The sequence below is a fragment of the Taudactylus pleione genome, unplaced genomic scaffold (assembly GCF_031769625.1).
Source record: "Taudactylus pleione unplaced genomic scaffold, aTauple2 ptg000115l, whole genome shotgun sequence".
In the NCBI taxonomy this organism is placed as follows: domain Eukaryota; kingdom Metazoa; phylum Chordata; class Amphibia; order Anura; family Myobatrachidae; genus Taudactylus; species Taudactylus pleione.
This window is the reverse complement of record NW_028284517.1, coordinates 1,491,410-1,515,416: the sequence shown is the minus strand read 5'-3', so window position 1 is coordinate 1,515,416 and position 24,007 is coordinate 1,491,410.

Below are 24,007 nucleotides of genomic sequence, written 5' to 3'. Positions count from 1 at the left end.
CCCTAAACCTAACCCTCCATCCCCCCCCTGCTGCTGTCCGCGCCCAGCAGCCCTTCGATTGGGATGCTGGGCACGGGTCTCCCAGCGTAGGTAAACTGAAACGCCTGTCATTTATCCCTTGCCGGGATTAAGCAGTCGGGAGGCCGACGGTTGGCATTGCGTCCCCTCCCATCTCCCCTTATTCCTCCTCTCTCTCCCAGCTCCCCCTCTTTCTCCTATTGGCTCGATTTAAAGCAACGCGTATTGAATAGCGCCGGGAATGAGCTCCCAGAGCTATTAAATTCTGCGCATTGTTAGGTCGGAGAATGCCCTTTTCTATCACCCCTCACGCCTTAAACAGGGTGTTTAGTCACGAGAAAGTGGCAATCTCCAAATAAACTTCTTGACGCGATGCAGTTTTCGCCGCGCTAAGGGCAGAACACAGCATTGCGCCTGGACTTTTGTCGGATTTTTGCTTGCATCCCAGGAGAGATGCGAGAAGAAATCCTTAGTCGGGCTTAGCAGCGCTCTGAATTGAATAGCTCCGGGAGCTCATTACTGGTGCTGTTCAATTTGCGTCAAATTGAATCGAGCCCAATGTCTCTCTCGGCTTGCCCTATGCCTTCTCTCTCTCTCTCCCAGCTTCCCCTCTTTCTCCTATGACTCTCATGTCTCCCCCTATTTCTCCTCTCTCTCCCATCTCCCCCTATTCCTCCTCTCTTTCCCAGGTTCCCCTCTTTCTCCTATCACTCTCCCATCTCCCCCTATTCCTCCCCTATCTCCCAGCTTCCCCTCTTTCTCCTATGTCTCTCCCGTGTCCCCATATTCCTATCCTCTATCTCCCAGCTTCCCCTCTTTCTCCTATGTTTCTCCCGGCTTCCCCTATTCCTCCTCTCTCTCTCCCAGCTTCCCATCTTTCTCCTATGTGTCACGGCCAGGGTATTTCAGCATGGCGCTAGGCGGGTGTTACCTGTGAGGTCGTTGTGGCGCGGGCTGTCTGGTGGCGGAGCTGGTGTCTGGCGGGGGGCTTTGGCTGCGCGCGTTGTTGTGCAGCCCTGTTGTCACTCTGCGCTGGTGAGGCCTGGCGGTGTCTCCGTTCCGTTTGGCATGGGCGCCGCCATCTTGCCTTCTGGCCATGTGATGCGGCTGGCCAATCCTGGTGAGTCACATGTTACCTCCGGCCAGTAACAGCACGGCATGGGGTATTTAGGAAGGGTCAGTGCCTTCCTTCTTTGCCAGTGCAACGTGTATCTCAGCCTAGCTGAGAGGGAGTTCTCTGTGCTTTCCTGTTCCTGTGAATTCGCTGTCTGCCAGTCTGCCTGTCAGCTCCTAGCTCCCACTGGACTACCCCGCTTCCTCCATCACCCTTGCCCATACCTGAGTGCCTGAGCCTGCTGACATCCTGCGCTTCAGTTCACTACTTGTATACCTGGCTTGTTTATTTTCAGCTCACTACAAACCTGGCTTGATTATTTTCAGTTTCACTACCTGCACACCTGGACAGCTCTAATTGTATCTACTTGGACATTAACCCTTTTACTCCCACCACAGAACTCTTGTGCACATTATATATTCCTGGACTTTTATTTACTGCCATTATCTGTCTACTCAAGCACTTATTAAAAATTCTAGTTTTATTTTTAAATCTGCTTCTGTGATCACTCCTGCTACCACCCCGGGTCCACAAACAACCCAGAACATCACACTATGGCCCTCATTCAGAGCCGCTCGTTAACAACAGTATGCTCGTTGCGTTCCGATGTTGACTAACCGCGCATGCGTCGGTGTAACACTGTGCATGTGCGTACGGCAGATTGCGAGTTTTTTGGGACTCGTTCCTAAAATAGCGTACAGGAAGTGACATGTCAAATGTGATTGACAGAACAGGGCGTTTTAGGGTGTTGACGGCGGTGGAGATGGAAAAACGCAGGCGTGGCGAGACGTTTTTGGGGCGTACATACATTAGCAGATGCGAGCGTAAAATGTGTTCGGACCGACTCATACGTCACTGGATGATCCTCTTTCCCTTCCAAATGCTCGCACAGCTTAGGGTCTGGATTACTCGACCACATTGGCGATGGCCTTCTCCTCCGTCCCGGGACTCCACGGTGTTGTTGCGATTAATCGCGGGAGGGCAGAAAAGCAATTAGTGTTGGATTGAGAACCGGCTTGGTATGTGTTTTGAAATCAGTTTTTTGGGATAGCACAAAACCGTACGCAGGTGGAACTCAGAGCTGCTAATGTCAGGATGACACAATCAATTTGCGTACATTTGTGGGGGTTTATTTTGCCCTCAATTTGGTGGTTAGCGCCTATTGTAACAATAATGTCATCATGTTTTAAGTTTCGCACCATTTTATTTGTGCCTCTTGAATTTGCCTCGTTATATGAATTTTTAAACGTTCCTTAAAGAGCCCATTTTTTTTTAATTATTTTTTTTGTGCGAGTTTTTGCCTTTTGGTCCAGGATTAAATGTAACCCATTTGTACAATAATTTCACAACCCAATGTAATTTTTTTTTTTACAATTTATTGCTCAAACAAAAAAACAAAATAAAAAAATATTGGGGACATCTTTTTTGCCCAAAGCTATGTTCCAAAATCAAACAAATTGGCCCAACATAACTGTTGACATAAACATACAACAAAAAAATAAAAACATTTCACAAGAAAGGAGAGGGAAGTTTTGACCAGAAAGGAATATGAGCCAAGCACAGAAGGATTGTGGGAAAAGTCACCATTGCTGTCACCGTTTTTTCACCCGTTTGGATGGGGGAGGGAGGGCGCCAGACCGGGTCCGGGATGTCATCGGGCTGGCCTGTCCAGAGGCAGATGTTGTGGCCTCTGGACTAGGCACAGGGCTAGGCACATTTGGAGGATTGGCTGATGTTGTGCCAGAGGTGGAGGATCCTGATGTTCCGGCAGGAAGGGAGGTCGGCTCCACCATGTGCTGGCGAACGAGCTGCTCCAGGGCAATGGCGATGCGGATGTTGGCCCTGGTATTTTCCGTCAGGGCCTGACCAATGGTCACGTTGGCCGCAGCATTTTGCTCCAGGGCCTCAGCCACCCGTAGCAGACTGGCGTCCATCCTCTGCAGAATCTCCGTATGGGAATCCGATTTGAAATTGAGTTCTGTGAGGAGGGCCACTGCCTGCGAGGGGGATTGCCCTGGACTGGCTTCTGCAGGGTCCTCAGCCGGATGTACTGGTTCCTCCCCTGCAGAGCCAGCAGAAATTCGGCGGCCAAGGCTCCCCTCTGGAGCAGACTCATCCGCCTGTGTCTCTGTTAGGATAAAAGAGAAAAGCCACACATTAGAATCTACATATTGGCACAATAAGATTTCAGAGTTGATGACATCCAAAGATTTACCTGGGACAACATGAGGAGCCGCAAAGTCTGGCATGTCCGTATCCATGTTGGACACGCCAAACACCTCCACAGGCTGCACACACCCCTGTGCCAGCTCTTCTAAATCCGTCAACTCCAATGACACAGGGGTGGGACCCCCACCTGTCCCCCTTGCATGCCTAGCCCTGTCCGCGAGTTTTTGCTTTAGGCGATATTTGAAGTCGCCCCATCTGTGGGAAAAAATGGAAGCCATTATCCTTTGGTTTAAAATGGGGTTTGTTTTTAGGGGGGGCAAGGGTTTACTTACCGCCGTTTTACATCCCGGGCTAGACGGACATAATCACCCACCCTATTGACAGCAACAGCTACCTCTTCCCACATTCTCCACTTCTGGCTTAGACTCATATTCCTGTCTGCCTGTGGCAGGATGTCCACACACTTCTGGATCAAAACCTCCATCTCCTTTCTTGTGAAATGTGGCTGCCTTTTTTTTTTGGCCACTTTGGCCGGAATACTGGGCCCAGCAGCCTCTTCCATGTCATCCTCCTCACCTATTTGTGTAAATTTTCAGAATTCACAAAATCACAACTTGCCCAATCTTGTTTCAAATTAATCATTGATACAAAATGCATGAAAGACTTACCGCCTGACTCTTGGGCATTGTTTCCCTGGTCTGTCGCCATGTCTGAGGTCCAAACAAGAAATACACCAGAATTTTAATGTGTTTTCGTGACGTATTTATACATGCGTCCTTATTTTGCGGCCGCATCATTGATTGTGCGGCCCTATGATCCCTCCTTAATTTGTGCGGGAAACGAAACACTATTTATGGCTTGGTGTGTCTCTAGTCGAGGTGGCGTTTTTGGATTGTTGGAGGTTACCTTGGCTGGAGTTTATTGATTGCGTAGAAAGGAGTTGGCGGTTGGAGATTCTTTTGTTGGTTAGATTTGCGTTTTTATTTTCCGTTCTCTTTGTTGGTTTATATTTTTGGGACCTCGTTTCTTGATATGGTAAGTTTTGGGAAGTCTAACTTTTGATCAATTGTTGTTTCATTGTGTTTCTTCTTTTTTGTAAATTTTTGATCCCTAATTTCTTCTATTTTAGTTTTTGATTATTTTCGAACCAAAAGACCTTTTGATTTGGACTCTTATATATTTGCTCTTGGTAAGTCCATTTTTTATCTTGTATTTGCGAAATAATTAGCGCATTTTTAGTAGTTACTCTTGTGACTTGTATTTGCGAACTAATTAGCGCATTTTTAGTAGTTACTCTTGTGACTTGTATTTGCGAAATAATTAGCGCATTTTTAGTAGTTACTCTTGTGACTTGTATTTGCGAACTAATTAGCGCATTTTTAGTAGTTACTCTTGTGACTTGTATTTGCGAACTAATTAGCGCATTTTTAGTAGTTACTCTTGTGACTTGTATTTGCGAAATAATTAGCGCATTTTTAGTAGTTACTCTTGTGACTTGTATTTGCGAACTAATTAGCGCATTTTTAGTAGTTACTCTTGTGACTTGTATTTGCGAAATAATTAGCGCATTTTGAAAGGCTTAATAATCATTTTTACTTTTTTGTGGTTTCTCTTTCGCTTTTTGTGCAAACATTTCAACCCATTTTGATGTACTGTGTGAAATGTCGTTTTGCTGTTTTGCAAAATGGGTGTTTCGCATATTTTAACTTTGGTCTAGCACAAAATTTAGAAACAAAAATGCACAGAGTGAAATGTGTCAAATAATTTTGGTGTTTAATTTCAGTTTGGACGTATCATGACAATACCCCGGCATGTAAGCAGCAATGGATGGTATCATCAAGCTAAGTTGTTTTAATTTAGTTTTGGGGTGGGTCAAAAGCCTTACATTGAAATCTTTGAATTTCAGGTAGATCTGGGGCGGATTGTTCTGGCCATGCTCCCGGAAGCCGACCAACCTCAATCTCGTCCCAGGCGTAGGCATCGTAGGCATGCAAGGCCCCAGATATTTCGAACACGTGTCACCCTTTTTGGAATGCCCGATGATGAGGTTTTAAGACGCTACCGTCTACCTCCCAAAATCATCATAGACACTCTCTCATTAATAGAAAGTGATGTTGAGCAGCAAATTGACAGTCCAACAGCAATACCACCACTTACGCAATTTATGGCGGTGTTACATTTCTGTGCCTCAGGATCGTTTCAAACAACGGTGGGAATAGTGGCGGGCATATCACAATCCTCCTTGTCCAGGATCCTGAGGGCAGTGATGGAGGCACTTTTCAAGCACCTCCATCATTTTATTCAAATGCCTTTGGATATGGGTGCCCTTAGTGTGTCCAAGGCCAATTTTTACCAAATAGCTGCCTTCCCACACATCATAGGGGTTGTGGATGGTACTCACATACCACTTCAGCCTCCAGCACGGCTGGAGGCCATATTTCGAAACAGGAAACACTATCACTCCCTCAATGTAATGGTGGTATGTGGTGCCTCCCTCCAGATCCTGTCCCTGAATGCTAAATTACCCGGAAGTGCACATGACTCCTTCGTCATCCGGCAATCAGGGATATGGCACAAATTAAACAACCTACAAGCTGGTGATGCGTGGCTTCTGGGTAAGTGGCGACCTTTAGTACATAACAATGTTAAGCTTGATCCACAGTATTCCTGATGTTGTCTATTCTTTTCCATAGGAGACAGTGGATATCCTTGCATGTCCTGGCTGCTCACTCCTTATTTGGCTCCCACACCAGGCCCACAAAGTGCGTATAATTCCGCACTTACAGCCACCAGGCAAGTGGTGGAGCGCTGTATCGGCCTTTTAAAAGGCCGATTCCGATGCCTCCACCGCTCTGGTGGCGAGCTCATGTATTTGCCGGATATGGTGTCGAAAATTGTGGTCCTGTGTGGGATATTTCACAACATCGCCATAAGGAGTGGTGTCCCAATGCAGCCAGAGGATGCCTTACCTGAGGATGGCCCCCCCGAGGTTGGTCGGAGGTCAGTATGTGGGGGGGCCATACGCGATGATGTGGTGGCCAGATTTTTTAGGTAAGTTTGTACAAAACAACAGTGTTTATACCTAATGTGTTTGGGTTTGTTTGCGAACCTCTAATTTTGTGTTTTTTTTTCCACCATCTTCTGTTTGTTCACATAATCTTTGGCAATCCAACGCTCACTACTTCCTGCTACCCTTACCAAACCTGGATCTGGACATTTTGGGAATATATTATGGAACCCATATCGCAACGCCATGTTTGTGGAATCATGTTGGCATGGTCCTTCGTCAACCAGTTCTTGATTTGTTGTTTTTGGTTTGTTTTAGTTTGGTATGTGTTGTATTTGAGATTATCACTGTGTGTTTTTTTTGTGAGTGACCACTTTGATTTATCAGTTATGTTGTGAATAAATGTTTTTTGAGTGAAATGTTATTCCTTTTTTTGGACGTTACCAGCAAGTGTAACCAGGTTCACACACGGTACATTTGACTAAGGGGTAATCCAGTACTGTCGCCAGTTGAGCTAAAATGAAATATGTTTTCAGGTTCAAAACCCACACCAAAAGGAAGCCTGTACAATCATTTGGCTTTGTAAGATTGGCCTAAGCAGCTTGCACACCAACTAGGAACCTGTAAAATGTTGAAATATCTAATTGACACTACACCCAAAAAGGGAAATGACATTGTGACTGTAATGTGTTTCTTGTGGCTGTTTTACATACAAATACAAAACACAATCTTACTTTAAAACAATGGAAATCCTTGCAGGAACAGTCTACTTATGTCAGGGTTAACAATCTTTGGGTTTGCAAAAACGAATTAGCCGGAACGTATGTTTGAAAAATAACATTTAATGTGAAAAAAAGCAACCAAAAAACAAACTATTGGCGAAGGATGCCAGACAAACGATCAAGGGCCACGAGCACACCAATTATATGTTGGCGCATCTGGGCCACACAAACTTGAACTTCGTCACGACGCCTCTGTTCCTCTGTTGGTGAGAAAAGTGTGTGGATTAATACAACAATAGGGCAACCACATTAAAAATTCTAAAATACAACCTAAATCACTCCAAAAATAACCAAAAAAATAAATAATAAAAAATGGGGGGTGCCAAAAATACAAGGCCTATGTACAAATTCCCCCAGGTGTGATATGTGTATGTTGAAATGAGCAGGAACAGTTAAAGGCAATCTGCTAAATCCACAAAAGTCGACCCAAAAACCCCGAATAAAGGAACGACACATGATTACATACAAACAGTTTGTGCTTAAAAAAAAGGCGAAAGAAAAACATACCGGGTGACAAAACGGCAGCTCCGGAAGTCCCACCATCGTCCTCCTCGGAGGACCCTCCATTCCCCAAAGATCGGGGCGGGGTTATTACGGACTCCGGGGAGGGGGTAATTGGAAGAGGTGTGGTTGGAGGAGAGGGGGAAGTGGGACGGAGGGGAAGGAGGCCCGACATTTCAGGGAGAGGGTCTTGGAAGGCTGGGGAGGAGTGGGGAATAGGGGAATTATTGGGGGTGGAGTGTTGGCTGGGGGTTGGGGAGAGTGGGCGTGACCGCCGTCTGGCCGGACGGTGACGGCGTAGTCTTGGCTGTCCCCCTAAAAGATGTCAAACAAATTGTGGTTAGTTTCAGCACAAATCCTGGCCAAAAAAACAATTTAAAAACACCCCCCAACAAGAAAAAACATGCAAATATGAGGAGAATTAATAATTAAGAAATAGAGGGAAAACATGGCCAACCAAATATGAGAATGAATAATTAAGAAATAGAGGGAAAACATGGCCATGCAAATATGAGGAGAATGAATAATTAAGAAATAGAGGGAAAACATGGCCATGCAAATATGAGGAGAATGAATAATTAAGAAATAGAGGGAAAACATGACCATGCAAATATGAGGAGAATGAATAATTAAGAAATAGAGGGAAAACATGGCCAAGCAAATATGAGAATGAATAATTAAGAAATAGAGGGAAAACATGGCCATGCAAATATGAGGAGAATGAATAATTAAGAAATAGAGGGAAAACATGGCCAAGGAAATATGAGGAGAATGAATAATTAAGAAATAGAGGGAAAACATGGCCATGCAAATATGAGAATGAATAATTATGAAATAGAGGGAAAACATGGCCATGCAAATATGAGGAGAATGAATAATTAAGAAATAGAGGGAAAACATGGCCATGCAAATATGAGGAGAATGAATAATTAAGAAATAGAGGGAAAACATGGCCATGCAAATATGAGAAGAATGAATAATTAAGAAATAGAGGGAAAACATGGCCATGCAAATATGAGGAGAATGAATAATTAAGAAATAGAGGGAAAACATGGCCATGCAAATATGAGTAGAATGAATAATTAAGAAATAGAGGGAAAACATGGCCATGCAAATATGAGGAGAATGAATAATTAAGAAATAGAGGGAAAACATGGCCAAGCAAATATGAGGAGAATGAATAATTAAGAAATAGAGGGAAAACATGGCCATGCAAATATGAGAATGAATAATTAAGAAATAGAGGGAAAACATGGCCATGCAAATATGAGGAGAATGAATAATTAAGAAATAGAGGGAAAACATGGCCATGCAAATATGAGGAGAATGAATAATTAAGAAATAGAGGGAAAACATGGCCATGCAAATATGAGTAGAATGAATAATTAAGAAATAGAGGGAAAACATGGCCATGCAAATATGAGGAGAATGAATAATTAAGAAATAGAGGGAAAACATGGCCATGCAAAACAAGAGATATGGTAAGAACTTACCTTTGTTATCTCTGTTTCTACGAAGTCCATAGGGTCCACAGGGTTGACCTTGGGGTTATAGCTGGAACAGGATCCATGGGCACCACACAGTTAAGCTTTTAGCTCCCAGGATGCACTTGGGTCCTCCTCTATACCCCGCCCCCGAGCCACAGGCACCTCAGTTGGTAAGCAGCCTAGGCCGGAGGAGAATATGGAACAGAGAGAAGGAAGACTGGAACACACAAGAAACCATACTCACAGCAATAGGAGACGGAAAACCGGTGACCAGCCACACAGCCCATTTGAAGCCAGGTGCGTCAGGGCGGGCGCCCTGTGGACCCTATGGACTTCGTAGAAACAGAGATAACAAAGGTAAGTTCTTACCATATCTCTTGTTTTCTACTTCAGGGTCCATAGGGGGTCCACAGGGTTGACCTTGGGGATGTCCCAAAGCAGTACAACTAAGGGCGGGGACGCTCCTGTGCTGAAAGGAGTACCCGGCGCCCAAAGGATGCATCCTGAGAGGCAAAGGTGTCAAACGCATAGAACCTCAAAAACGTTTGAATTGAAGACCAAGTGGCCGCCCTACACAGCTGAACAGCAGAAGCGCCACGTCTAGCAGCCCAAGAGGGACCCACAGAACGAGTGGAATGAGCCTTAACAGAGGCTGGCACAGGTAAGCCCTCCTGTGCATAAGCCTCACAAATAACGGAACGAAGCCAACGGGCTAACGTTTGTTTGTTGGCAGGCCAACCCCTCTTGTGAAAACCAAAGAGGATAAACAAGGAATCAGACTTCCTAACCGAAGCCGTCCGGTCTACATAAATTCTAAGCGCCCGGACCACATCTAAGGAAGTCTCACCAGCTGAAAGATCAGGGGACTGAAAAGCTGGCACAACAAGTTCCTGATTAATATGGAACTTCGAGACCACTTTGGGCAAAAACTCAGGACGAGTGCGGAGCACCGCTCTGTCCTGGTGAAAAATCAGGAAAGGAGGGCGACAGGAAAGCGCCCCCAATTCAGACACCCTCCTGGCCGAAGCAATTGCCAGGAGAAAAACCGTCTTAAATGTCAGCCACTTGAGCTCCACCGCCTCAAGAGGCTCAAACGGAGGACCCTGCAGGACCCGTAGCACCACCGCCAAGTCCCAAGGAGCCACAGGAGGCACAAAGGGAGGCTGGATCCTGAGAACACCTTGGAAAAAGGTGTGAACGTCTGGTAGTATTGCAATCCGCCGTTGAAACCACACGGACAAGGCGGACACATGAACCTTCAGAGATGCAAGGCGTAAGCCGAGATCCAATCCTGACTGAAGAAATTCCAAGATCCTAGAAACTCGGAACACCTGAGGATCATAAAGTCTGGACTCACACCACTGAAAGTAAGTGTGCCACACTCTGTGATAAATCCGTGCTGAAGCAGGCTTGCGTGCCCTGAGCATCGTACCAATAACCGAACTGGAGAAGCCCCGAGACCTCAAGACGGCTGTCTCAAGAGCCACGCCGTCAAAGACAGCCGACAGCCGACCCAGATCAGGTCCCGACGTTGAGGAAGAAGGTACGGAGCGTCGATGGAGAGGCTCCTCAGGTCGGAGTACCAAGGATGTCTGGGCCACGCCGGAGCTACCAGCACGAGCATGCCGCCGTCCTGCTTGAATTTCCGCAGAACCCGAGGAAGCAGGGATATCGGAGGAAACAGATACGCCAGGTGAAACGTCCATGTCACCGACAGCGCGTCCACCAGACTTGCACCTGCGTCTCTTGTCCTTGACCCGTAAACGGGCAACTTGTGATTGTGACGGGAGGCCATCAAGTCCAGCTCCGGCAGTCCCCACCTGTCCACGAGTAGCTGAAACACCTCTGGGTGAAGCGACCATTCCCCGGGATGCACGTCGTGACGGCTGAGGAAGTCCGCCTCCCAATTGAGGACTCCGGGGATGAAGACCGCCGAGATCGCTGGAATGTGACCCTCCGCCCAAGTCAGGATACGAGACACCTCCGACATCGCTGCCTGACTGCGAGTTCCGCCTTGGTGATTGATATACGCCACCGTGGTGGCGTTGTCGGACTGCACCTGTACCGCCCTTCCGTGAAGAGCGGGGCCGGACGACTGCAGGGCCCTGTATACTGCCCGCAGTTCCAGGATGTTGATGGGGAGAAGTGCTTCTTCCGCTGACCAACGACCCTGAAGCGACAAAGAGCCGGTCACTGCCCCCCAACCCCGGAGACTGGCATCCGTCGTGAGCAGGACCCAGTCCGGGATCCAAAATGGGCGCCCCTCGACCAGATGAGCTGTCTGAAGCCACCAAGCCAAAGATAGCCGAACGTCCGGAGACAACACCAGCACCTGAGAGCAGATCCGGTGAGGTAACCCGTTCCATTCTGATAGAATCAGCCCCTGCAGGGGCCGGGAATGGAACTGGGCAAATTCCACCATGTCGAATGTCGACACCATGGACCCCAGAACTCTCATAGCCGAATGGACCGACAGGCAGCAACGGCTCAGGCAACTGCGTATCCGCAGCTGTAGTGAGGCGACCTTCTCCGGAGTCAGGAAGATCCTTTGCTGACGCGAATCCAGCAGGGCTCCCAAATGAACCATCCGCTGTGATGGAATCAGAGAGGACTTTTTCCAATTTATCAACCACCCGTGTGCTTGCAGGCAAGCGATCGTCAGGTGGAGATGTTGAAGCAGTACCTCCGGGGAGCTCGCCAGCAACAGGAGGTCGTCCAGGTACGGCAGCAGCCGTACATTCTGGTTCCAAAGATGTGCGGCCATGACCGCCATAATCTTCGTGAACACCCTCGGTGCCGTGGAGAGACCAAAGGGTAGCGCCCGGAACTGATAGTGGTGTTGAAGGATAGCGAACCTCAGATACCGCTGGTGTGAAGATGCTATCGGAACATGGAGGTAGGCGTCCTGGATGTCCAGGGACACCATGTAATCCCCCGGTTCCATCGCCAGAATGATGGAACGTAACGTTTCCATCCTGAACTTGGGAACTCTGAGGAATTTGTTCAGAGACTTCAAGTTGAGGATAGGGCGATGAGAACCATTGGGTTTCTGCACCAGAAACAGAGACGAATAATACCCCGTCCCTCGTTGTGATAGAGGAACGGGAACAATGACCCCTGCTTTCAGCAAGGACTCTATAGCCTCCTGAACCTGTAACGCCTTGGTCTTGTTCTGAGAAGGACTTGTGCAGAAAAACTGGTGGGGTGGTCTGTGCCGAAAAGACAGGGCGTACCCCTGGGAGACCACTTCTCGAACCCAGGCATCCGTGGTGGTATTGTGCCAGCACTGGGCAAATAGAAGAAGTCGGCCTCCCACTCTGAGGTCCCCCAGAGGGAGGCCCGTCCCATCAGGCCGCAGGTTTATCTTCCTGCTTGGAAGAAGGGCGCCGAGCACTCCAGGCTTGCTTCTTGGGTTTAGAGGCCGTCTTACTCGCAGACTGTCTCGGGAAGGACTGACCTTTCGCCTTACCCTGAACCCGAAAGGAACGAAAAGCCGAACTCCGAACCTTAGCAGGCAGTGCCGCCGAAGGGAGGAAGGCCGACTTGGATTTAGCCAGGGTGTCCACTATTTTGTCCAAGTCCGGACCAAATAGTAATTCCCCATTGAAAGGTAAGGCCTCCAGACCTTTCTTTGAATCAGAGTCCGCTCTCCAGGACCGCAACCATAAGGATCGGCGGGCAGACACCGCTGCAGCCGATACCCGCGAGGTCAGCAGACTAGCATCTAAAGAAGCTTCTCCAATGTAAGAAGCGGCGTCCCTCATTTGTCCCAACAGCGCCCGCAGGACATCCGGAGCGTCGTCCGGGAAGGTATCTTCCAATGCATTGGCCCACCCCTCAATGGCCTTGGCCACCCAGGAAATGGCCATGGACGGTCGGGCCACCGCCCCGGAGAGGGAGTAAATAGACTTTAAGCAAGTCTCAACTTTCCTGTCCGTGGGATCCTTCAGCGAGGATATCGACGGTAATGGTAAGGTGGCGCCCCGAGTTAAACGGGTGACATGGGAATCCACCGCCGGTGGAGTTTCCCATTTTTTACAATGTGCCTCAGGGAAGGGGTAATTAGAAGCCAACCGCTTCTGAGGAAGGAATCTCTTAGTGGGCGCCTGCCAAGCTACCGCCATATGATCCGTCAACTGATCCGACAGGGGAAACACCGCAGAAGCCACCTTAGTTTTTTTGAAACTAGGAAACTTCGACCTAGGAACCGGTGCCTCATCCTCTATAAGAAGAATAGCTCGCACCGCCCTAACTAGTGCTCGCACATTAATGGACGACTTGGTATCCATTTCCTGGACCGAGGCGTCCGAGTCAGTGTCATCAGGGACCTCCCCATCATCTGAGGAACCCTCTGAGTCCGATACCTGGGCAGCCCGTGTCATGAGTGGGCGTTTAGAAATCCTAGAAGGCATGTCAGTCTGCAACATTGACTGAAAAGCCGAGGAAGCGGCCGCCAAATTTTGCACGGAGTTGGAGAGCACATCCACCCATGGTGGAGGCGTCGCCATAGGGGCCTGAAAAGGTACCACAGGCTGCTGCGGCACAGGGGAAGCCTGTATATACATAGGCAACCCCGCATAGGGACCAACTGATTGAGACCCAGGAGGACTCCGCAATAACTGCGGGACACCTGGGGAATGGGGGATGGTCGGCTGGGGCACCGCCCTAGTAGGGAGAGCAGTCGGGACCGACAGACGGTCCGCAATAGACACCAGCACTTGAGAAAACATCGCCCACGGTGGTTCCTGCGCCAGAGAAGGTCTGGATGGGCCAGGAGCCACCTGGCATCGACTACACAGGCCATCCTGTGACAAATCCTCCCTATCTACTCCTGCAGAACAGCGTCCGCAGGAGGCCAACACCGGAGCCACTGAGCGCTCAACCTCCTCGTCTGACATGACAGAATATATTATATATCTGGCACCAGGGTAGAAGTAAAACGCACTCACCGGTGTGCTGAACAACAGCCCACAATATGGCACTGAGTAGCACACAACTGTATGTGACGGACCTCACAAATACGTGATCTATATAAGTGAGGTCAGTAGAAACGCCCCTCCCCCACACACCTGCAGGGCTTGTAGGAGAAGTAAAGGGATAGGTATAAGCTGACAGTAAGCGGAAAATAAGCACAGACAGGCAGCACTAGCAAAAAGTCACATACCATGCAGGAAGATATACTCACTGCACCTTTACACTACAATCAACCTGCCCAGATTCAGTGTCTGGGAGGGCTATAGTGCTGTGTACGCTGTCCTTAATCAGGGGAGAGGTACACAGGGGGACCGGTCCGCGTGCTCCCTGAGATCTGCGCTGCCACTGGGAAAATGGCCGCTGGAGACCTCAGAGGAGGAGTGGCCGAAGAGTCTGCAGCTCAGCGACGCCAGACTGCGTGCTGAAAGGCGCGCTGAGCTGAGGGGAGGAGCCGCTGACAGGGAAGGCTTCCTCCCCTGGCTGGCCATAACCCCAGGGATGCTGGCTTCCCGCTTGCCGGTTATCCCTGGTGGTCTAGTGGTCCCACGGGTTATGGGGGGGCCCGCCGCCACTGCCTGCAGCCTCCGGTCTGTCCCCAGGACCGGAGGCTAAAGGACTGCATTTAAGGCATTCCGCGCGCCGCCGCTAGCCAGCGACGCGCGGCTTACCTGCATCCCCGGCGACTCCGGCAGCAGTCCTGGGAGGTAGACAGAGTCCGGCTAGTACGGACTCTGCCCTCCCGCCGCGATCCCCAGATCAGTACTGGCGTCGCGGCGCCAGTCGGGGATCAGAGCGGCAGCGTGGGCGTCTGTACAGACAGCCCTTCGCTGCCGTCTGTAGTAAAAAGATTAAAAATAAATAAAATTTAACTTAAAATAAAAAGCTTCTGGGGGCTGCTCCTGCAGCCCCCCTGCGCGGTGACCGACTCCGGCCGGGCACCAGCTTACACTGAGGTGCCTGTGGCTCGGGGGCGGGGTATAGAGGAGGACCCAAGTGCATCCTGGGAGCTAAAAGCTTAACTGTGTGGTGCCCATGGATCCTGTTCCAGCTATAACCCCAAGGTCAACCCTGTGGACCCCCTATGGACCCTGAAGTAGAAATATGAGTAGAATGAATAATTAAGAAATAGAGGGAAAACATGGCCATGCAAATATGAGGAGAATGAATAATTAAGAAATAGAGGGAAAACATGGCCATGCAAATATGAGGAGAATGAATAATTAAGAAATAGAGGGAAAACATGGCCATGCAAATATGAGGAGAATGAATAATTAAGAAATAGAGGGAAAACATGGCCAAGCAAATATGAGGAGAATGAATAATTAAGAAATAGAGGGAAAACATGGCCATGCAAATATGAGGAGAATGAATAATTATGAAATAGAGGGAAAACATGGCCATGCAAATATGAGGAGAATGAATAATTAAGAAATAGAGGGAAAACATGGCCATGCAAATATGAGGAGAATGAATAATTAAGAAATAGAGGGAAAACATGGCCATGCAAATATGAGGAGAATGAATAATTAAGAAATAGAGGGAAAACATGGCCATGCAAATATGAGTAGAATGAATAATTAAGAAATAGAGGGAAAACATGGCCATGCAAATATGAGTAGAATGAATAATGAAGAAATAGAGGGAAAACATGGCCAGGCAAATATGAGGAGAATGAATAAATTGGACATACATGACAACATGCCCACGCAGTTTGGGCCACAAAGACAAACATGATAAACAAAATAAATAAAACTTACTTTCTGAAATCTGCATGCGAAAGCATGCCAGCAAGCGGGGCGTTCGCCGTTGCAGGTCCCACCACCTGCGCTCCAGCTGGCCGATGTTGCGGCGTGAGCCGAAGGAGCGCAGGCGGGCCTGTGCCTCCGCATATGCGGAACGCTTCTGCCGGTTGGTGATGGGTGGAGGCTGGCTGGTGATACGCCTATCTATCACCTCCGTTAGCACCAGCAGCTCGCGCTTGGTGAATGCGGAGGCTCTCATGATGGCAATGGTGTTTTTCCAAAAATTAATTTTTGATAAAGTGGCCAAAAAAATTCTGATTGGCTAATGTATTTGGGAAATTAACAGGAGCAATTCTATTGGTTAGTGTATGAGTCATGTGTTCGACAGGGCCAGAAATCTCTGGAGAGTTATGATAGGCTTGATGCAGTGACATGCGTAAGCAAATTTAAATAAAGAAATGAACCCCGGGAAATATGCGGGGATCCAAAGCAATAGAACAATTGTTTAATTGTGGGTAACATGTTTATTGAACAATAAAAGCGAATGTTTAAGCCGTACGTATTCTGCGTGAAAACACAAACACGGACAAGAGTAAAGTTTCTTGCATTGTGTTGAAAAACCCCCCAAAAATAAGGTAATTGATTCATTGATTGGCATGATACGATTGATGGAGGTAGGCAGAATAAAGGAGCAGGTAATCGACATCTGACAAGGCCACTTCCGGTTTATACTTGTGCGTGCGTTCCCTTCAAGCCATTTTGGGGATGTACGCTCGCTATTTCGCACGCTCGTTAGTTAGAGGAGGGGTCGTCTGAGTTTGGGGAGGATTTTTAGATGCGTTCGAAAATACGAGCGAGCCCTTGAATTTAAATATTTTTGTACGTACGCCTAACGTACGTTCGCCCGCTTGCGAGTGGGTCTGAATCAGGCCCTATGTCTCTCCTGTCTCCCCCTATTCCTCCTCTCTCTCCCAGCTTCCCCTCTTTCACCTATGTCTCTCCCATCGTCCCCTATTCCTTCTCTCTCTTTCCTAGGTTCCTCTCTTTCTCCTATGTCTCTCTCGGCTTCCCCTATTCCTCCTCTCTCTATTCTTTCCCAATTCCTTCCTACTCTCTCCCAGCTCCCTTCTCCTATGTCTTTCCCAGCCTCCCCAATTCCTTCTCTCCCAGCTTCCCCTATTCCTTCTTTCTCTCCCTGCTCACCCTATTTCTCCTATGTCTCTCTAGCTTCCACAATTCCTCCTCTCTTTCTCTCGGCTCAACCTGTTCATTCACTCTCTCGCGGCTCTCCCTATTTCTGTTCTTTCTCAGTTTAACCTAAACCTTCTCATTCTCTCCTGGCTCTCCCTATTTCTTCTCTCTCTTTCCACTCCCCATATTTCTCCTATGTCTCTCCTGGCTCTCCATATTCTCTCTCTCTACCCCAGTTCCTCCTATTCCTCCTTTCTCTCTCCTGGCTATCCCTAATGGTGCTTACACACTGGGCGATAAAGTGGACGACTGAACGATAACGATATCGTTATCGTTCATTCGTCCACTTTATCGTCCATTTTTAACCCCAAAAAGATGAACGATGACGACGACGCGCGTTCCCGCGGGTCGTTCGTCATCATCGTACATCGGGCTGACATGCAGGCCAACCTGACGATCTCGTCAGGTTGCTGCATGTCAGGGAATGGGGGAGAGAGCCCGGCGCTGAACGATATCGTTAATGATATCGTTCAGCGGCTGTGCTCAATGTCATGAACGACATTGAGCACAGCCTGCCGGGGACACTCTACACGATATCGCTCAGGGAGCATATCGTGTAGTGTGTACCCACCATAATTCTCCTATGTTGGGTCCCCTCTTTCCTTCTCTCTCCCCAGCTGCCCAAATTCCTCCTCTCTTTTTCTCCTGACTCCCCTTTTCCTCCTTTTTCCTGTCTCTCTATTCCTTTTTAGTATGTTGCTATTTCAAACCTGTAGATCCATGTAGTATTAATATTAATTGTATACAATATATTGTTTATAATATTTCTATTTTATAATATTTGTTATGGGCAAATATTCAGGTTTGTGTATGTAAATAATGGACACTATTGTGAGACATAACGTGAAAAAAGGACACAGATGTGATGTGAAAAGGGGACACTACTGTGTGTCGTAACATGAAAAAGGGACACTACTGTCTGACGAAAGGTGAGAAAGGGCACTACTGTGTGATGTAACATGAATAAGGGACACTATTGTGCAGTGTAGTATGATGAAGGGATACTACCATGTGGTGTAATGTGACTAAGGGACACTACTGTGTGACGTAACGTGACTATGGGGCACTACTGTGTGAAGTAATGTGAAAAAGGGACACTATCGTGTGGTATAATGTGACTATGGGGCACTACTGTGTGACGGAATGTGAAAGAGACCTACTGTGTAGCGTACCGTGAAAAATTAGATGGCTACGCCCCTTCCCAGCAAGACCACACCTGATTTTTTTTCCGAGTGCCGAAGGCACGCGCTCTCCGTGCTGTCCCTATGGATGGCGGCACACATGCTCTTTTGTCAAAATTGTATAGTTGCGGCTCTGCTTTGGTGTGCACAGATGTGTCCCCTGCGTTCAGCACCCCTTCCCTAAAAAGTCCTATAGTGAACATTATCTAATTTTCTACAGCTGCTAAACTAGGGCTTGGGGAAAATGCCCTCCCCTTTCTTTTGTGTATGACCTACACCAGTGAAGTGCCAGCTTTACCTATAGATATCTGTCCAATCTGTCTGGTGGGAAAGAAAATCTTGTCCATTTTCCAGCATCTGGGAGCAAATTTCTATTGTTATTTGCTCCCATACATTCCCAGATTTTCTGTCCCACCACACGAATTAGACAGATATATCTATAGGTGTGTACACAGCTTAACAGAACCAACACAATACCAAATGTTTGACTCCCAGCAGGATGTGCTCTGTTGTATGCATTTTAATAGAGAATGATGTGTACTTGTCTTTTGTTCTGATATTAATTATATATGTAAGAGCATAGACTAAGAAGTGGGAGGGGTCAGAAATAGTAAGGGGAGGAGTCTATCCCAGGAGCATGATGATGACGCAAGGTGGGCCTTTGTGCTCTTTAAATGCCAAGGCGTATTTTTAATCCCAGTCCGGCCCTGACCACCTCACAATATTATTTGCTTCATCTAGTTAAGGCCAAAAGGTTGCATCCAGCTAGCTGGCTGACTAAGCTAAGTGACACAGTGGGCGGCACTAACATGTGGCAGTTCAGTTTCTAATTTCCAACACCGACACAGTGTGTTATACAGTGTGGGTTGGATACACCAATAGTGCACTTACTGTGACAGCAGTGTCGGCAGAACGGGGTTGCTGACGGTGTCCTCAGTATATGGAATGGTAGTTCTGCGGTGCTGGCAGTGTCCTCAGTGAAGGGTACCGGTGATGTCGGCAGTGCGGGGGTGCCAGCGGTTTCTTGTGTGCAGGTTTGCTGGCTGTGTCGGCAGTGCGGGGGTGCCAGCGGTGTCTTAGTGCAGGTTTGCTGCCTGTGTCGGCAGTGCGGGGGTGCCAGCGGTGTCTTTAGTGCAGGTTTGCTGGCTGTGTCAGCAGTGCGGGGGTGCCAGCGGTGTCTTAGTGCAGGTTTGCTAGCTATGTCGGCAGTGCGGGGGTGCCAGCGGTGTCTTAGTGCAGGTTTGCTGGCTGTGTCGGCAGTGCCAGCGGTGTCCTCATTGCAGGTTTGTTGACTGTGACAGCAGTGCAAGGGTGTTCTCAATGCAGGGTGTCGGCAGAGTGGAGGGGCTGGCGGTGTCCTCAGTGCAGGTTTGCTGACTGTGTCGGCAGTGCAGGGGTGCTGCTGGTGTCCTCAGTGTGGGAGTATCGGCAGTGTAGGGGTCACTGACGGTGTCCTCAGTACGTTGGGAAGCAGTGCAGTAGTGTCAGCAGTGGTGGTGTCGGCAGCGGGGGATGCTTCCAGTGGGGGTGCCGGCGGTGTCAGACGGAGGGGATGTTTTCAATGGGCTTAACGCTGATTGACTGAGAGCTCTCTCAGCCAATCAGCGTTAAGCCAGCTGAAAACAAAACCTCACGACTCGACAGAGGGTTTGCCTAGGCTCAGGGATCCGGGGCAGGCTGGGAGATCCGAGCTGCGCTCGGATCGCCTCGGTTCCCCCAAATTTTTGTGGGCTTTGGATCTCTTAGAGCCGAACCTGCTCATCTCTCTCTCTCTCTCAAAATAATCGGCACTCACCAGATATATGAAAAAAGACTTATTTATATATGCAAAAAGCAGGTTTTGGAATACCCATAACAGCAAGGTACAAAGTTCGGTCCAGTCGACGTTTCAATCCCAATCCAGGATCTTTATCAAGACTTCAGCAACCATACAGCAGCGATTCCCAATGAGCAGCCAAGTGCACCCGAATTTAGCAGAACCGAGTCGGATCCAAGCAGGCTTGGATGTTCTCGTCTTACTCGGTTCTCTCAAATCGAGGCAAAACCATAGCGACGAAATCTCGTGGTTTGCGAGCTTTCATCTCTATGATCAATGTAGTATAAAAGGGACCACGTGACGGACGCCATTTCACTCCAGCTGTGGAGACTGAACAGGGAGGGTGGGTAGTGTAGGGCTGGGAGAGGTGCTGGTACTGTCTGCTGTGTCCTGGGCTGGTGACTGCTGATCCATTCTGGGCTGGTGCCTGTGACAGCTGTCACTGTGCTGTCTGCTGTGACTATCTGGGCTGTTGCTGATCCATCTGGGCTATCTGTACTGTCTGCTGTGTCTTGGGCTTGTGTTTTTAATGTCTGCTGTGTCCATCTGGGCTGGTGCTGAACTGTAGATACATCTGGGCTGGTGCTGTGTCCATCTGGGCCCAAGTTCTGGACTCAAAAAAAAATTAAATATATATATATATATATATATATATATATAGTAAAAACAAAAAATCATTCAAGGTGTCTTTTATATTTTTCTGTGTGTGTGCGTGCGTGTTAGGTTTAACCAAAGTACTGCACAAGATTCAGCCAGCAACGCAAGTTGCAACCTAGTGCTGCCCGACTCCAGTCATGCAAAAAAAAATCAGTGTCTTTTATATTTTTCTGTGTGTGTGTGTGTGTTAGGCTAAACCGCAGTACCGCACAAGATCCAACCAGCAACGCAAGTTACAAGCTAGTGCTGCCCGACTCCAGTCGTGATCACTCTGTGCTCTGGGCCCAAGTTCTGGAGCATAAAAAAAATTAAATCAATTGTCTTTTTTCTAATAATTGTCTGTGTGTCTGTGCGTGTTAGGCTTAGCTGCACAAGATCTAGCAAGTTGGCAACGCAACCTAGTGCTGCCCGACTCCAGTCGTCATCAATCTCTGCGCTGGGCCCAAGTTCTGGAGCTGAAGAAAATAAAAATCAATTGTCTTTTTTTCTAATAATGGTCTGTGTGTCTGTGCGTGTTAGGCATAGTCGCACAAGATGTAGCAAGTCGGCAACGCAACCTAGTGCTGCCCGACTCCAGTCGTCATCAATCTGTGCTCAAGTTCTGGACGCGAAACACTCCCCCTACTACTGTCAGTGCAGATGAGAAGGAAAGGAATATTAATCTCAGTTCTGGCCTTTCAACACCCTTGTAGTCACAGATAAAATCTGAATTATGCTCAGCACAAAGGACAAAACACGTATTATAATCTATACCTTTCTATTTCATAGCAATAGGCGGTACTTCAGTGTATATACTGTACATTTTTGTTTTTTTAAAGAGAATTTAATTTAACGTTTTTGGGAAATAGGAGGTGAAAGGGAAAACCGGAGAGATGGGTTTTTTTATAATAAAGGGAAATTAGGTAATATAGAGTGGAGAGTGGGGATGATGAGGAAGAGGGGGCTTCAGTTTCCTGTCCAACGTACAGACCAGTCCAAGGTGTTAAAGGCCATATTGTAGAGTTGGAGGTCTCACAGGGGAATTATCTTTTAAGGAAATCTGTTATGCTGGGCATACACTGCCAGATAAAATGTCTGTCAGACCGACAGACATTTTATCTGGCCAGCTGCGAGCCGCAGATGTCGCCGGCATACACTGTGAGAGAAATCTCACAGTGTATAGCCCGACATCCGCGCTCCGCCCCCGGGGGAGGAGACATTTCCCTGTTCCTTCCGTAGGAAGAAACACAGGAAATGTCTGTCTGTCGGCTGCGCTGGGCATACACTGTCCGATGCGGCCGACAGTTTACCGGGAAATATCGCATCGGACGGGCGGATCGTCCCGATAATTGTAGCGTGTATGGCCAGCATTAGGCACATAGGGGTCTATTTACTAAGCAGTGTTAAGAGACAGTGAAAATGATAAGGTGCCAGCCAATCAGCTCCCAACTGTCATTTTTTAATCACAGCCTGTGAGATGACAGTTGGGAGCTGATTGGCTGGCACCTTATCACTTTTCACTCTGTCTCCTAACACTGCTTAGTAAATAGACACCACAGTGAACTTAGGGCTCGATTCAGACCCGGACGCTAAGCTGCGCTCTCACGCTGCCAGAAAGGGGCCAGGTATGCAAATTCCGCGATCGCATTGAATGGCTTAAGGACGCCCTCTATGTCTTAGAGAGCAACGGCAGTGAGCGCACGCCGGAGTATAAAGACGCCCACCTTTCCTTCTTAGCACACGTCATCTCCAGGAATTGTGTTATTAATCAGTTACATCGAGAGCCATCGGAGCTGCATGCAGCGCTTGAGGTAGCCCCTACCCCACCACAAGCACTGCAGGCTGAAATCCAACCAAGTGACGTGCACAATGACGCTTCCATGCTAATTATGCACACCCATAAAATGCTGTTAAGACGCCCAGACACGCCTACGTACGCACCACCACTCCCCCGTTCACAAGCACCTTCCCCTGTTACCACCCACAAACGGCTGCTGTCACTCAAAGTAGCGTCCAGTCTGTGTACTACGAGCGCAAAATTCCCGCATGCGTAAATGTGCGATTATCGGCCATAACGTGTGTTCGCGGCTTAGCGTCCGGGTTTGAATTAGGTCCTCAGGGCCTTATTCAGGTTGGTTCGCACGCAGCCGGTCGATGTTTGTGCTCTGCGCATGCGTATGCATCACAGTGCACATGCGCTAACCGGGCACAGCGATCGGGAAGCGATCGCAGCGAGCACGCAGTCCCATCTCATAGTGACTGACATGAAGTGACCATTTGGGGGTGGAGAGAGGCGGTGGTCGAAAGAACGCAGGGGTGCCTGTGCGCTTGAACGCCGTTACAGGGGCGTGCATAATTAAGCCCCTGCGATTGCATACGCTGGCAGAGGTCTAGATGGTGACAGGACATTTAGCAGTTTGTGAGGAAGGGTCAGGTCAACCACAACTGTGCGAACGGTTCCGATGTTACTCAATGTTACCGATGTTTTCGCTGACTTGCGGATGCACGTCATGGGAAGTGGGCGGCTTTATATAGTGATGGGCGTCGGTATAGTGCTGCAGTTGCCATACGATTGCATTCATTAGCATATTTTCGCAGCCAGTGGGTGCGTGCGAATGCAGCCGGGCGATCCGACCTGAATAAGGCCCTTATCTCACTGTTCTTTGTGATTGAAGCCCATTTATCAGGGTTTAGGGTCTCCCCATCTCCTGCTCCCAATGGAGCCCGTTGGGGTCTGTATCATGAGTTGTTAGCAAACTGTAAGTGGTTCATAGGTAACCTTGGCTTGTGTATGATGACTTTATGGCATTGGTCTTCAAACTCGGTCCTCAGGGCCTCAAACAGGTCATGTTTTCCAGGTCACCAGTGGATCTTTAAATTGTGACAGTGGGTATGACACCTGTGCACAGGGCCGGATTAAAGGCAGGGCGACAGGGGCAGTCGTCCAGGGGCCCCCACACATAGGGGGCCCCCGCACCCTGTCCCCTGTCACTACTGCCCTTCCAATCCTAAAACCGGCGGAGTACAGCATTTAGCTGTCTCCGCCCAGGTCCTCCTCGGCAGTCACCGGTGACTGCAGGCCGGCAGCGATCACTGACCACTTTGGATCAGAGCGCAGCGTTGCTTCGGAAAGCGGGCAGGCTGCGCGGTGAGGCTGTGCGGCACTGCAGGCGTGATGTCAAAGGTCGCGCTGCGCAGCCCCACGCCAGCTGCATCTGAAGAGTGCGGATGTGAAAATACAGGACCTGCAGCTGCTGCCCCGGGTCTGCTGCTGTGTGATTGCCCTGGCGTGGAGCCTGGAAGGTGAGTCAAATAATGTTTTTTTTTAT